The sequence below is a fragment of the Hibiscus syriacus genome, unplaced genomic scaffold (genome assembly GCF_006381635.1).
Source record: "Hibiscus syriacus cultivar Baekdansim isolate YM2019G1 unplaced genomic scaffold, ASM638163v2 tig00112354_pilon, whole genome shotgun sequence".
In the NCBI taxonomy this organism is placed as follows: Eukaryota; Viridiplantae; Streptophyta; class Magnoliopsida; order Malvales; family Malvaceae; genus Hibiscus; species Hibiscus syriacus.
In genome coordinates, this window is record NW_024063314.1 from 111,889 (window position 1) to 127,741 (window position 15,853).

Consider the following 15,853-nt stretch of genomic DNA (forward strand, 5'->3'; position numbering starts at 1 on the left):
TCGCGTTGCGATATCGCAACGCGAAATGGAAAATCGCAACGCGAATTTGGAAACTAAGTTGCGAAGTTGGAGTTCGCGTTGCGATTTTGTTGGTCATTTTGGCAAATCCAAAAAAAATTGGTTAAAATCGTATATTATAAGACATTTTCGGTCACTGATGTTATTTATTGTTTGTTCCGAAAATGTTGGACAAAGTTGAATTTAAAGGTATCCTCTTGAACCCTTGGATCGATACAGTTCCAACCGACTCTTGGCTTCTGGTAATAACTCGTCAATGTCATGATTTCCCGCTAAATGAGCTTGCTTGGATGCCCATTCCAGTACAATAAGCACTTCCTCTTGAGCAAGGATCTCACTGTCGGGAACATTATAAGCAATGTAACACAGAAGAGTCAACGACAGAAACTGCACCATTTGTTCCCCAAAGTAAACTAGTTGGATCAAATGCTTCACACAGCCAGCGTCCACTATGGCTTTCGAGTGGTTAACGTGGAGGTAGTTTTGCGGTGTGGCGAACTTGTTAAGTGCGATCGCGGCTTCCATTGAAACTTCAGCTTCCATTTCGTTCAGCAGTTTCACCAATGGCCCGATGACCCTCGTTTCGCTTGCTCGGAAAATCCTCGCCAAGTTCCCGATTGTTTTGGTGCAGGGAAAGAGGAGGTCCGAGACCCCCTGTGCGATGGCTTTGAGTAATTGGTCGACTACGGCTTTGGCTGCAGCGGCAGTAGGTTTGAAAGAAGAGCGTCTCAAGTCAGGATTTTGCTCAGCCACGGCCGTGATTTCCATCAACGCCAAGGACGAGTAGTATCGAATGTCTTCGGTGCTCTTCTCTAACAAGATGGCGAAGCACAATAGAGCTCTGGATTCAGTTACGCTATGACATATGCTGAGGTTTCCCTTGCAAATCAGCCACAAAGCCCTTGCTGCCATTGCTTTCATTTGTGCTTTAGTGCCAGGGTCTTCAAATTCTCTTTCCTTAATGCTAGTTCCAGATATGGAGACATGTTGCGGATGGTGGTGCGACCTGGCACCGGAAATTGGGTGGGCGCCTTTGGGTTTGTTAGCTTAGCTGTTGTGTTGCGGTGGTGTTGCTGAGCTGCCAACATTCTTGCCTTTCATAACCATAGTGTTGGTAACCACAACCACATTTTGCATTTGGCTAGGCGTTGCTTGATTCCCCATGGGACGAGCTATATGACTATCCATTTCGTGCTCTTTCTTGTTAGAATCTTGGGGATCTGTACTAGCCAAAACAACCGAATGCATCGACAACGACGTCTGCTTGGTCACGATGCTATACTTACTATGTTCCACAACGGTCTCAAAGGCGAGATGACTGATGAGAAACTGGATTATATTGTTCTGTGAAAAATGATCTTGGCATTTGGGGTGATGCGCAGCCAATTCGGACATAGCCCAAGCCACCACAGATTGAACTTTCATTTTGCCTTCTTTGAGGATTTTCGCAAACACTGCACAAACACCAGAATTTACAATATGTTCGACACTTTCCACGTCACGTCCGAGCAACCCAATTGCCCTTGCCGCATTCTCCTGACCCTCGGGGTTCCCTTGGCCAATTTCAACAATGGAGGGACTTCTCCTTCCTCAATGATCAGCTTACCGTATCGATCATTGTCCCAAGCCAAAGACACTAATGAAGCAGAAGAATCGGACCGTTCTTCTAACGTACCGGTGTAAAGAATAGCAATTTGTTCCCATATCAGATATAATATCGGTTCATTAGCCGCAATGGGAGGAAGACCCAGATATTCATCGTCTTTATTGTCTCCAGACACATCCAATATGTTAAAAATAATACCTCATTAATTTTATTATCCATCTAAACTTCAAATTAATTTTATTATCCATCTAAACTTCAATTTATAGTACATGGTTCAAGTAATTACACAATAACTAAAATATAACTGCTATTAACTGCCTCTAACAACCTATCTAACAAACTAACTAATATCTGTTAATCTCAACACTCCCCCTCAAGTTGGCAGGTAAAAAACATTTGAAACCCCCAACTTGGCTATCAAATATTCGTGCTGTTGAGTACCAAGCACCTTGGTCAAGATGTCTGCAGGCTGTTCCCTCGATGACACATGTTCAGCTGCAATAAACCCTTCTTGAATCTTGTCTCTAACAAAATGACAATCAATCTCAATGTGCTTCATCCTTTTATGAAAAACAGGATTAAAGGCTATCTGTAACGCTGTTTTGCTGTCACATAATAACTTGACTGGTTGATTCTGTTTCACTCCTAGCTCATTTAGCAACCCACTTAGCCAAACTAACTCTGTTGTGGTCATAGCCATACTTCTATACTCATCTTCTGCTGAAGAACGAGCCATTGTGTTCTGCTTTTTTGACTTCCATGAGATCAAAGAATTGCCAAGTTTTATATAATACCCTATTACAGATTTCCTTGACATTGGACAAGTTGCCCAATCAGAATCACAGTAGGCAACCAAGCCACATGCACTAGAGGAATCCAACAAAATTCCCTGCCCTGGATTCTTCTTAACATACCACACAATTCTCAGGGCTGCTTCCATATGCATCTTTCCAGGCTGATGCATAAATTGGCATAGATGTTGTACTGAATAGGCTATGTCAGGCCTGGTATGGGTTAAGTAAATAAGCCTGCCTATCAGTCTTTGAAACTATGTTTTGTCAACCATATCTTCTTCATTTTTCTTCATGCTCTTAGTGTCCGAACCAACCAAGAAATTGTTATTCTGCTCCAAAGGTGTCAAAGCAGGCCTTGCTCCCCCTGCCTTGATATCCTTTATTAATTCTAGAGCATACTTGCACTGATTTAGAACAATTCCTTTTTTTGATCTTAACACTTCAAGTCCAAGAAAATATCTCAATTCACCCAAGTCTTTCATCTTGAACTTAGAATTCAGTATACACTTGAGCTCTTCTATCATAATACTATCACTACCAGTAATTAGCAAATCATCTACATACACAAGCACAATGACCAACTTGCTTGCTACTCGCCTTGTAAACATCGAGTAATCATGGCTACTTTGTTGAAATCCTGCTGATATAAGTGCTTCAGACAGCTTCTTATTCCATTTTCTAGAAGCCTGCTTGAGTCCATATAAAGACTTTTGCAGCCTACAAACCATATACTCCCCCTGACTGGAAAAACCTTAAGGTAGCTGTATATAGACCTCTTCAACCAAATCTCCTTGCAATAATGAATTATGAACATCCATTTGCCATAATGGACAGTTAAAGATAGAAGCAAGAGCCAAAACCAGTCTCACAGTGGTGAGCTTAGCAACAGGAGAGAAAGTCTCCACATAGTTAACACCCTCCTTTTGATTGTACCCTTTGGCCACCAACTGAGCCTTGAATCTTTCTACCTCACCCGAAGCATGATACTTAATTCTATAAACCCATTTGCAACCAATGGGAATTTTACCAGTTGACAAAGGCACCACAGTCCAAGTATTATTCAATTCCAATGCTTGAATCTCTTCTCTCATGGCCTGCTGCCATTATGGATTTTCACAGATAAGTGGTGGGTTCATAAAGATGAGAAATGAAAGCCAAAAAATGTTGAGTATGTGTAGGTAAATGAGAATAAGAGATGTATTTGGAAATGGGGTAAATAGTAGAGGATGAAGTGGATTGGCAAGTACAAATATAGTCATTTAACCAATTTGGAGGTTTGGAGACACGCATGGACCTTCTAGACACAAGAGAATTCTGAGCTAAAGAATGAATGCCATCTAGAGATGATTCTTGAACAAAAGGACTGTTAGATGCACCTGTTGAAAAATCAGACTGAAAAATAGAGAGAATAGGTGAGACAATAGGGATTTTATTTAAGGAATTATCAATATTAGATGTAGTAGTTGGTACTGAAGAATCAAGAATTAAGAAATCAGAATCAGGAATATGAGAATGTGAAGGAAAAAAGGAGAAGATTTTGAAATAGGAAAATGAAAAGGAAAGATAATTTCATGAAAGACAACATATCGGCTTACAAGAAATTGTTTTGATTGAACATTAAGCAAAATGTATCCTTTTTGAGTTGGAGAATATCCCATGAAAACACAAGGAGTAGCCTTAGGAGAGAATTTGTCAAGATAGTTAAGTTTGGTAGCATAACATAGACACCCAAAGACTCTTAAATGAGAAAGATCAGGAGCTTTGTGATGAAGAACTTCAAAAGGTAACTTGAAATTCAAAACAGAAGAAGGCAAGCGATTTATTATATAACAGGCTATAGTAACACATTCCCCCTAAAATTTAATAGGAACTTTTGAGTGAAACCTAAGTGCTCTTGCTACTTCAAGGATATGTCTATGTTTGCGTTTAACAACCCTATTTTGCTAGGGAGTCTGAACACAGGAGCTTTGATGAAGAATACCAAGAGAAATAAAAAGGTCAGAATAATGAGAATTAAAGAATTTAGTGCCATTGTCACTACGAATGATCTGAACAGTGGCTGAAAATTGGGTTTTAACAAAAGTAATGAATTTTTTAAGTGATAGAATAGTGCCACTCTTCAATTTCAACAAGTGCACCCAAGTCATACGAGTACAGTCATCTACTATAGATAAGAAGTACCTATGACCACTATGTGTAGCAATTCGATAAGGACCCCACAAGTCTATATGAATTAGGCTAAAAGGAGCTTGTGAAGAGGTAAGACTAACAAGAAATAGAAGTCTAGTTTGTTTTACTAAAGGGCATATAGGACAAGAATGCAATAACTTGGAATCCAAGTTGTTGGGATTTTCGGAAGCTCAAATCGACAATCGGAACAATTTGCAAAGAGGGGTCGGAATGGTTTTGTGTTTAGGGAGTAAGGAGATTGAAAGATAGAGAATTGCACAACGATTTATAGTGGTTCGACTTTCTCAATCAAAGTCTACGTCCACTACCTTAGCTCCTCACTAAGGATTTTCCAACAAATTCACTAATTTGTTCTTTCTTTTGAGGACAAAGAGATAACCTTATAACTCCCTAGTTTTCTGGGCTAAACTAGAAACTATCCCTACCTTTTACACGGGATTAGCTAGAACCTTTCCCCTTTACAAAAGGATAAAATAAGTAAACAAGATAACCTCTCTAAGGTAGGTGTTTACAAGAATTAAGCTCACAAGAATAAAATATTTACAAGAGAAAGATGAAATAAGAATTAAAAACTCTTATCTTGTGTTTGATTGCTTGGATGGTTGTTCTTTTACTTCTTCAAGTGTCCTTAGCTTGTATTTATAGCTTGGAATGTGTTTGATGTTGTATATAGTTGTTGGGGATGTTTTGGAGCCGTTTGGGGATGATTGTTCTACTAAAAAAGGCTTCCCATAACATGGTGCATCGGTGCACTATCCTGGTGCATCGATACCCCTTCATTAAATTCAAATAAACTAGCTGTTGCAGTATTCGTGCATGGATGCACAACAGGATGCATCGATGCATAGAAGGATGCATCGATGCACTAATTGCATTCGGTGTTTGAGTGCATGGATGCACTGCATGGTGCATCGATGCACTAGTGCAGGTGCATGGATGCACTGTAGGGATGCATGGATGCACTGCAGGGGTGCATGGATGCACTTTGACACCCTTTAGCATTTTGGCTCAAATCCGAATTTAATGGACTTTGAATTATTTTTGAAACCTTTAAAAACTCTGAATAAATTCAATTAAGTCCAAAAACATTTTGTAAATTCAATTCAAGGCCAAAAACTATTTTACCTTAAATTGTTATATCAAAACATAGTTCAACAATCTCCCCCTTTTTGATATAACAAAACATTTGAAAAATTGTTTTGGGCAAAACTCCCCCTTAATAAATTGTTTAATGAAAAAGATATCAATTTTTAACAATTGTTGGAAAATATATGAAAATGTTAAGCTCCCCATTTTTCATTTAGAAATTGAAATTTTCAAACCAAACTTCTCCCCCTTTTTGTTATATCAAAAATAATTCGATCTTTGAAGTTCAAAATAACTTTGGAGAGTAAGTGATAAATTTGACATTTAAAAATCATTTGAAAAATCAAAGCTCCCCATCAATAAATGCATTCCAAACAAAATTAAGCTTTTAGGATCATGACACTTAAATAAAATTGAATTTCAACAAAGAATAACAAACATGTTAGTAATACATGAAACTCAATATATCTAAGTCTAAAATACTTTATGCAATATTAATTATTGAAATTAAGTGCATATGCATAAAGTTTTCCAAAAATGTTATGCATTTGAAAATTTTGATATCAATTGTTAGAGAGATATCATTTTCATTTAAATCACATGCATAAACATTTAAATTTAGGTAAAAAAAAATTAAAATTTGTAAAATCAAAGTTTTTGAAAAATTGATATCAATTGTTAGAGAGATATCATTTGCATTAAAACCAATTTTGACCAAAATTTTATTATGATGAACTAAAAAAAATCATTAAAAATTTAAAATTTCCATCATAACCACTTTTTTTTAAACATAAATGAGATTAAAAACAATGCATGATCATTTAAAATCAAAACTCATACATGCATAAATCCTATGAGCAACCAAATAACTAAAATTAAAAACATTAAGCTTAGAGGTTACCCATTCCTTTTCATGTGTGGCTAGAGCATCTTGAATATCATCATCTTCATCACCATTGCTCCCACACACCTACAAGAGACATTCATTTCGATTTTGGTATCCAAATTGCTTTGGATCCTTGGATGTTAGTTGCAATGCCCCTTGTTCCCTTAGGAACCCATACTTGTCTACTTTTAAAATGTTTTCCTTTCTTTAAAGGACAAGTATGTTCCAAATGACCATAAAAATGACAATATGAGCATTTTGCCATTTTTAAACATAATAGGTTATTTTTAGAAATTAATTCTTTTTCTTTTGTTAAGCCTTCAAGCTTAACTCCTAACTCAAAATTTTCTTTTTCTAAATCATTTATTTTGATTTTTGAAAGCTCTAAATTATTTTTCAAAATTTCATTTTGATTTTCAAAATCAACTTTTGCTTTCAAAATCAAATTATCTTTAATTTTAAGTTTTGAAATTAATTTCGTATATTTGGAATTCTTGATCTCAAATCCCAAATACAACCTATTATAAGCATCTTGTAACTCATCAAAAGTAAATGAATTAAATTCATTTGAGTTAGAAGATACCTCGAATTCTTCTTGAGTGGTCATGAGGCATAGGTTGACTACTTCATCTTCATCATTGGAATCATCTTCATCACTCCAAGATACAACAAATGCCTTCTTCCCCTTTTTCTTTAAAAGAGGGCATTCATACTTGACATGCCCCTTTCTTTGACAATTGAAACATATCGGGGGACTCTTCTTCTTGGTTGATTCATGTTTCACTTCCTTGGAAATCATGAATCTCTTGAGTTCCTTCAAGAGCTTGACCATCTCTTCTTCTTGTTCATCATTGTCTTCATCCACCTCATCACTTGAATCTTGATAGCTTTCATTGGTGGATTTGAAGGCAATGCCTACCTCCTTCTTCTTCTTGTTTTTCTTTTCTTCCCTTTCTTCATCTTCCTTCATCATCATCTTATGAGTGAGAAGGGAACCAATTAGCTCATCGAGAGTGAGAGACTTTAAGTTTCTTGCTTCGATAATGGTCGTCTTCTTCGATTGCCACTCTTTTGGAAGATAGTAGATCATCTTCCTCACAAGCTTCTCATTAGGGATTACTTCTCCATATCCCTTGAGACTGTTGACAATCACAGAAAATCTACCCGTCATAGCTTTGATGTCTTCATCGGGTTTCATCTTGAAGTTCTCGTAGCTATGGTTGAAAGGACTTTTCTTTGATTCCCTCATTTTGTCGGTTCCTTCATGAGTGACTTGGAGCTTATCCTAAATCTCTTTGGCACTGGAATAAGATGAGATTCTTCCATATTCATTTGGGCCTAAAGCACATAATAGAATATGTATAGCTTTAGAGTTAAGTTGGAAATTTTTCTGCTCTTCTCTACTCCAATCGTTGTACTTGCCGGGTGGAGAGTAGTAACCGTTCATGATTGAGTTCCAAGCTCCTATATTATAGGATTGAATAAAGTACATCATCTTATTCTTCTAATGTGCATAATTTGCTCCATTGAAGAATGATGACTTGTTGACCGATTATGAATCCATAATGGGATATTCTTCAAGATAATAAGCATCGGAGGAAAAAGTCATTTCTTTGTCGGTGCGTCGGAAATTGGTAGAGCTTCTTCGAGGACCGTCTCAAGGTGGTTAAACCTTCTTAATGAGTTTGGCTCTGATGCCAATTGTTGGGATTTTTGGAAGCTCGAATCGACAACCGGAACGGTTTGCAAAGAGGGGTCTGAATGGTTTTGTATTTAGGGAGTAAGAAGATTGAAAGATAGAGAATTGCACAGCGATTTATAGTGGTTCGAATTTCTCAATCAAAGTCTACATCCACTACCTTAGCTCCTCACTAAGGATTTTCTAACAAATTCACTAATTTGTTATTTCTTTTGAGGATAAAGAGATAACCTTACAGCCCCCTAGTTTTTCGGGCTAAACTAGAAACTATCCCTAGCTTTTACACGGGATTAGCTATAACCTTTTCCCTTACAAAAGGATAAAATAAGTAAACAAGAAAACCTCTCTAAGGTAGGTGTTTACAAGAATTAAGCTCACAAGAACAAAATATTTACAAGAGAAAGATGAAATAAGAATGAAAAATTCTTCTCTTGTGTTTGATTGCTTGGATGGTTGTTCTCTTACTTCTTCAAGTGTCCTTAGCTTGTATTTATAGCTTGGAATGTGTTTGATGTTGTATATAGTTGTTAGGGATGTTTTGGAGCCGTTTGGGGATGATTTTTCTACTCAAAAAGGCTTCCCATAACATGGTGCATCGATAACTCTTCATTAAATTCAAATAAACTAGTCGTTGCAGCCTTCGTGCATGGATGCACAGCAGGATGCATCGATGCACAGCCTTCGTGCATGGATGCACAGCAGGATGCATCGATGCACAACCTTCGTGCATGGATGCACAGCAGGATGCATCGATGCACAGCCTTGATGCATTGATGCATAACCTTGATGCATCGATGCACTAATTGCATTTGGTGTTTGAGTGCATAGATGCACTGCATGATGCATCGATGCACTGCAGGGGTGCATGGATGCACTTTGACACCCTTTAGCATTTTGGCTCAAATCTGAATTTAATGGACTTTGAATTTATTTTTGAAACCTTTTAAAATTTTGAATAAATTCAATTAAGTCCAAAAACATTTTGTAAATTCAATTCAAGTCTAAAAACCATTTTGCCTTAAATTGTTATATCAAAACATAGTTCAACACAAGTTAACAGAATGCAACAAGGGTAATTTATTCATGGTCGAGATAGCTGCATGTCCCAAACGAGAATGCCAAATGCTTGTATTAGTGCTAGAATCAGTTGTCATACATCCAGATGACACATTACCACAATCAAAAAAATTTGAATCGCATAAACTAGAGGAAATTCTAGAAGACATCACATTTGAACAGGTAGATTACAAACCAGTAGGTGAATTTAATGACTGAAAAAAATAAAGCCCCTTACCAATCCCCTTCATCCTTCCACTGGAGAGGTCCTGCAAAATGCAAAAGTCAGGATAAAAATTGACAAAACAGTGAAGGTCACAGCTATGTTTTGATATAGAAAGCAAATTATGTGTGAAATTTGGTACATATAGCACATTAGACAGGTTTGTAGATGATTTTAGAAAACAAGAACCAAAATATGTAATCGGGACTGTTTTACCATTTGGCAGTTGAATGGAACGTGAAGAACATGAGACAGGGGATTGCAAGCATTGAAAATCAAATAATATATTATATGTGGCCCCTGTATCTAAGATCCAAGTCAGTGACTTACTAGAAGCAGATAGACAACTATCAAAAATACCTGCCAGATTCACAGCGGAATCAACAGATGCAGCAGATGACAACAGGTTGAGGATCTGGTTGTACTGCTCCTGAGTGAAGGTGGGTGCTAGGGGAGCCGAAGAACTCAATTTTCCAGGAGCACTAGCAAGATCAGATACAACAGCAGATTTGGATACAACAGAAGGTTCAGAAACAGCTATAGCAGCTTGAGCATTCCTTCGCTTAGAGAACTTAAAGTCTGGTGGAAACCCTATGAGGCGATAGAAGCTATCCCTTTTATGTCCCTTGACCTTGCAATAGTCACAAATGCCTTGAAACCGGCGACGATCATGAATCCCAGAACTCTTGAAATAGAATACCGGTGAATCAGGACTTGAAGGCATAGCAGAAAGCTGGATTCGCTGAGACTCTTCTTGAGCAATCATAGAATACGCCTGGTTTACCAAAAGAAGAGGTTGCATCAGTAGGATTTGGCTTCGAATTGATGAATAAGTCTCATTCAAGCCCATGAGAAATTGAAGAAGCTGCTGCTGGGCAATATGTCTAGAGTATTGCTGCGAACTCGCACATTCATAGGATGCAACCGGCACAAGCGTAACATACTCATCCCACAACATCTTCAATTTAGTGAAGTAAGTTGAGACGCTCAACTCACCTTGAGAAATCGTAGCTATTTCACGATGGAGAAAATAATATTCTGGAGCCATTCACCTTGTCAAAACACTCCTTCAGATCATCCCAAACCGAAGCTACATTTGAGGCAAAAACGATGCCAGCCGAGAGCTCCTTACTCACGGCGTTGAGAATCCAGGACAACATGATAGTATTACATCTCTCCCACTGAGGATGCAAGTCAGGATCATAGTTTTCTTTATGGCAAGCACCATCAACGAAGTCGAGCTTTTTCTTCGCTAATAGTGCTATTCGCATTGATCTGCTCCAAACATTGTAGTTCTCCAATCCTACCAGCTGATGAGAGATTAGAGGAGTGCCTGGAGTGTCGGATGGATGCAAGAAAAGAGGATGATTGAAATCAACCACGGCTGATTCGTTCATCGGAGGCATAGCAGAGGCGATCGTCGAGTGAAATCCCTAAGAAAATAATTTGGGGAAAGACAATAGAGATAAGGACTGCTATGGGAACGAAACCGAGCCAAACTACACGTTTTAGAAATGGGCCAAGTAAAGAAATCCAACAAAGAAAGGCCTGGAAACTGATACCATGTTAAAAATAATACCTCATTAATTTTATTATCCATCTAATCTTCAATTTATAGTACATGGTTCAAGTAATTACACAATAACTAAAATATAGCTGCTACTAACTGCCTCTAACAACCTATCTAACAAATTAATTAATATCTGTTAATCTCAACACAATAGCCACGAAACATCTCCGATATAATTCTCAAGCTGCATCGATAGTTTCCAAAAGGCTGCTGCCGGGATAATGGTGAAAAGTCGCCCAAAATACCAGTTCTACTACACTTGAGGACCAGTGTTAGGGCCTTGTCAAGGACTTGTTCGGTTTCATCGACGATTCTCCGTGTCGGGCGTTCATAAATTTCGTTGCTCGCTCGCGCAACTTGACGGATGAGGCCTGCTAGCTTATCGGTCTTGCCTTTAATCTCTTGGCAATCTTGTTTGAACGATTGTGCTTCATCCGCATCCTTTCTCACCGTATCCGCCACTTGTATTAGCCTTGCCACCAGTTGTTTCACAACGCCCGCCATGGTTTAAGCGGACCCGGAAATAATGACAAAATCCAATTACGACAACGATCCTTTTTAAGACAAAACAAAATACTTTGATTCTAAATTGTGTCTGGTTTTAACGGCAAGTTTGCGCTATGTTTTTTTAAAGTAGGATGGATCAATGTTTGAATGTAATGAGAAATTTTGTGTTGTTTTGGCACTGGAAAAAAGAAAAAAGAAAAAGAAAAGAAATGTAAAACCAGAGTCAAAGATACGTAAGGAGTTTTCGTAAAGGAGGCATTAGTGAATACGTGGTTTCTTTCGGGGTGGCATGGCCAAGGAGGGTGTGGTGGTGCCGCCAGTCAATGCAAAGAAGGAGACAACTTTAGATTTGTAATGATCAAACGAGGTTTTCTCCATGTTTGGAATCCAAAAATAAACCACCGCTCTTCATGCGTTATATATAGGATTGAATTGTTTTATCCATGAATTTATGATTACAAGATTTTAGTATTATCAATGTGAAACCCTTTAAATAAAAATATCCATTTGTACGGTTTCTATGGGTACTTGTCTCATTTGATATGATTTATCCATGACTCGAGTTGGACTTAAACCAAAATCCAAATAAAACGTTAGCCATTTTTGTGAATGTTCAAATTATACATTATCGGATCAGGTTTAAGAACATTGCTTCGAAAGCCAATGAACCATGTAGCTGAAATAAACCGCTAGAGTTGAGGGACTTTTATACCCTTTAGCGCATAGTTATAGTAAAATTTAGTTTGCTCAGGAAAAAAATGTACTTCTAATTTGTAGTCATCTATTGTTGAAATATTGAAACACAATCATTTTACATATATGGGTTCCATCTAGTTTTCCAAGAACATCAAATTCATGAACATGTTTATTTCAATAATAACTCAACAGTGTACGTACTTCAAACAAGGTTGTATTGCCGCTACAGGAAGAAAAAAAACGTAGAAACATGTGGGCATTCACTTAATAATGGATTACTACAACATTGTATTCGATGAGAGCATTACCGGTGGTCATATTGAATGACCGCAACTGGGCCCACGCCACCCCACGCGCCAATCAAAAAACGCCTGACCCACCCACGATCGGCATCTCACGGTGGGGCACCGCTAGGTTCCTCCCCAGAATGGTAAGAGTGCTACTGCTGAACTCACCTGTCGTAAACACCAAGTTAAATGACATAAGCAAACTAAGTTTGTCTATCCCAGAAAACGCATACAGTTCTTGAGCCCGACCCAACTCTTTGGTTGTCGGTTTCATCGTATTGAGAAGGTGATAAATAAAAGTATTGCACAAGGAAGATGTCATTTCAATTGAGTGAGGCAAGCTTATATACACGGCTAGTGCTAAGCTCATAACTGTATAACAGTTCTTTAACAGCTCTAACAGCCTGGCTTAATAGCCTAACAACCTAACTAACTATACCACCATAGCTAGCCAGATACTAACACGTGTATCCTAGTTATATTAGTCTATCATTCCTCCTACTTGTTCAAGTTTTCTTGTTTTGACTTAAAATTAGGTAGTACACATATCCTGTTGCGAACTCCTCAAATGCAACTCTTGTTAATGGCTTGGTGAAGCCATCAGCAACCTGATGTGTTGCTGGTACATAGTTAACCTGAATTTTCCTGACAGCCACCTTCTCACGAACAAAGTACACGTCCAAATCGATGTGTTTTGACTGTGATAATAGACAGAGTTGGCACTCATCTCCACTGCACCAGTATTATCGCACCACACCACTGGTTCTTGAGGCTGTTGTAACCCAAGATCAGCAAGTAGTGCATTTACCCAGGTTACCTCAGCAGCAGTATCAGCAAGACATTTATACTCAGCTTCCATTGTTGATCTGGATACAGACTTCTTCTTCTTGGAACTCCACGCAACAAGACTTCGACCAACAAACACTCCATAGCCAGAGATAGATCGCCTATCATCAATACTAGCTCCTCAATCCGTATCAGCAAAAGCTTTAACAGTTAACCCTACATCAATCTACTGGAATAAAAGACCATAGTCCATAGTTCCAGCTAAATACCTCAGTATTCTTTTAACCGTAATCATATGTGTTTCTCGTGGTGCATGCATGTATTGTGTCACCTTCCTAACGCTGTAGGCTAAGTCTGGTCGTATATGACACACATAGAGCAAAGAACTGACTATGCTTCGGTATTCACTAGGGCTTACCAATAATTCACCTTCATCTGTTGAAAGTTTAGGGGATACCACCATTGGTGTAGTGCATGCAAAAACTCCTTTCATTCTAGATTTTTCAAGTAACTCTAATACTAACTTCCTTTGATTCAGCAGAACTGAACCATGCGACCTTTGTACTTCAATTCCCAAGAAGAAACTGAGTAAGCCAAGATCTTTTAACGAGAATCTGTCACTGAGTAGATGAACTACTTCTTGAATTGCACTCGATGATTGCCCAGTGATGACTATGTAATCAACATACACACCACGTATAGACCACCATCATCCCTTTCACTAATGAACAGCGAGGTATCAGCTCGTGAGGCTGCAAATCCAAGCTGAATTAGATTATTTCGAAGCTTTGTATGCCAGTTTCGTAGATCTTGTCTGAGACCATAGAGAGCCTTCTTAAGCTTGCAAACCAGTGGAGTACCATCTTCATCAGTTTTCTCGAACCCCGGTGGTTGATGCATGAACGCAACATTCATCTTCAGGAACAAGCAGATTATCTATCGCCTTTGAGATTGTTTCTCTCGAAACAATGGGTCATCTCGCTTGAGACTAATTTAGTCAAAACAAAGTTTTGTCTCTCTTGAGATAGTTTCTCTTGAAACAAATTTTATCTCTCTTGAGACAGTTTCCCTTTAAACAAATTTTGTCTTTCTTGAGACAGTTTCCCTTGAAACAAAATCTTTGAATATGTTTTACATTAAACAAATTTCGTCTCCCTTGAGACAATTTCTTTTGGAACTAAGTTTTGTCTCCCTTGAGACAGTTTCTCTTGAAACAAATTTTGTCTTTGTCTCTCTTGAGACAGTTTCTCTTGAAACAAATTTTGTCTCTCTTGAGACAGTTTCCCTTAAAACAAATTTTGTCTCTCTTGAGACAGTTTCCCTTTAAATAAAATCTTTGAATATGTTTTACATTAAAAAATTTCATCTCCCTTAAGACAGTTTCTTTTGGAACTAAGTTTTGTCTCTCTTGAGACAGTTTCTCTTAAAACACCAATCTTTGAATATGTTTCTCTTGAAACAAAATTTTGACTCCCTTGAGACAGTTTCTCTTGAAACACAAAAAAAAACCTTTGAAAATATTTCTCTTAAAACACCAAACCTTTGAGTTTGACTACGCTCAACTCCAAGGCACATCATTTACAGTATAGCTTAAGTCGATAATGGCTATCTGCCAACCAAAGACCTGACATGTTCGATTTCATTCAGCTCGATGATAGCGATGAACTACTTTCTGGAAGAATTTTCAAGCCGAAATCTTTAAACCGAGAAGAAGACAAATGCCCAATTCCAGGAAGCCCAATCACATTTGAGAACACCAGACAAAAACTGATTGCCTTTTTTCTTTTTTGTCATATTCTTGTTAACACAAAAATGTGTAAAGAGGGTCAGCTGTAGACACCCGTTTTTTTTCGGATCTACAAAAAAACATTTTATTATATTATATTATATTATATTATATTATTTATTATTATTATTATTATTTTATTTTGTAGACCCCATGTTGAACCCCATTTATCTCAACCGCTTCTTTTCATGGGAAATTGGTTGTGCACCTATGATATCCTCACTCACGTTTTTGCGGGGAAGTGGGGTGGGGTTTTCAGCGGAAGAAAAGGCACTTGGGAGCACAAGGATTTTTTTATTTAAAGGGAAGAGAGTGAGCAAAATGGGGGATGGATCTTCCATGGATTTCTCATTTTCTTTTTCTCTCTTCTTCCTGAAACCCATCATTCTTCCATCACCAGATTTGTGAAGATAGGGGATAGAAAGAGGGCTCTCCTCCAAATCCACACTTACACTTCCCCATGCCTTCGCTTTCTCCCGTTTTATCTTCATCAAAATCCCATTTCCAGAACCCAATCTTCTCCTCTGCAATGAACACTAGACTTCTCTCACTTTCAACAAAAACCCATTGTCTCGCAATCAATCTAAAATCTCACTTTATTCTACAAACCCACCCTTTTTTTGCTACGATTCCTCTAGAGCTGGAGTAGTTGTGGTCCATGGA

General features: G+C 38.0%; 1 pseudogene; it reads right to left on the reverse strand.

Annotated features, from left to right (window-relative positions):
• Positions 1-201: 201 nt before the first annotated feature.
• On the reverse strand, positions 202-11,632 carry LOC120178607 (annotated as a pseudogene).
• Positions 11,633-15,853: the final 4,221 nt, after the last annotated feature.